Raw genomic sequence first — 1,322 nt, 5'->3', positions numbered from 1 at the left:
GGGACAGAGTCCATTCTCAGGGAGTGACTTTGCGACCTGCAAAGCAGTCCCCAAAGGAAACAGAATCCCCTTTTCTTGCAGTTGGGGTCCTTGAAAAATACTTACAAACCATGCATTTCCCATTGGAAATGCTCTCAACATTCCAGCAGAACAGGCTTTTTTTTTTTTTTTTTCTTTCTTTCTTTTCTTCTCTCAACATTCCAGCAGAACAGGCTTTTTTTTTTTTCCTTTCTTTCTTTCTTTTCTTTTTTCTTTCTAGGATTCCAAGTGCTCTGTCTCTCAACACAATTCCTGAAGTCTCTAAACTGGCTTTCCCACTACCCAAACATAATAAGCAGAACCTCTTTCTGGAACCACAATCTTGGAGCCAAACCGATGCGCGAGCATTAGTCATAAAGCAGTGCGACAAATATTGCTGAGATTATATTGAGATATTTTTGGGAGAAGTAAATTAAATGATATAAACTTGATTATGTCAAGAGATTTTCAAAGTATCATCAGCTTTGTAACGTGATTTTTTCTAAGATTACCCCCATCTTAACATGGAAAATAATTAAAATGTTAACTAATTCATTATAATTAGATATTGGAATTTTAAAATTATTTATGAATTATAATAAATATATTTATTTTTATTTTGGAGTTTTTACTACAAATACTTCATCAAATAATTCCTTTCCCAAATGAAATTCTATGGTCCTCGTTAAATTTTTTTTTTTTCTTTGAAAGGTAGTGAAATCAGGAATCATGGAGGCCACGTGGTGTGTGTATGACATCCAATCTTTCTAACATATAAAACCCACCATAATATTCACACAACCCAAAATTGCCGAATTTGATTCACTGGATGGGCTACACATGAATTCAGATGTTTCTGAGCGATACATATTAGTTTTTACTGTTTGGCCCTTCTTAAAGTTTAGGTATGGTAACATGGCATGGTGCATCTGTTGGATAAGTTGGAAGTTAGACATATACCTTGTGCCCACAATTCTCAATTCTTCACTTTTAAAAGACACCTAAAATAAGATGTTTAGATAATTAAATAAGATGTTTAGGTAATTTCTCTCCTCAATTGATGCCAATAGCATACTCACCTTGCTATTGGTGGGTTTTGCAGGCCCCACCATGATGTATGTGTTTTTTCCGTGCTGTTCAATCATTTTGCCTCCTCATTTTTGGGCATGAGATCAAATCTCAGGTGGACCACATCATAGGAAACAATGGTGATTGAGAACACCCACCATTAAAGGCTTTTAGGGCTCACTGTAATGCCTATTTGGCATGTTGATTAGGTCACATAGGCCTAGATGAAAAGAAAA

This window comes from Magnolia sinica, chromosome 6 (genome assembly GCF_029962835.1).
Source record: "Magnolia sinica isolate HGM2019 chromosome 6, MsV1, whole genome shotgun sequence".
Taxonomy (NCBI): Eukaryota; Viridiplantae; Streptophyta; class Magnoliopsida; order Magnoliales; family Magnoliaceae; genus Magnolia; species Magnolia sinica.
The sequence above is the reverse complement of the archived record's forward strand: the minus strand, read 5'-3'. Positions refer to the sequence as shown.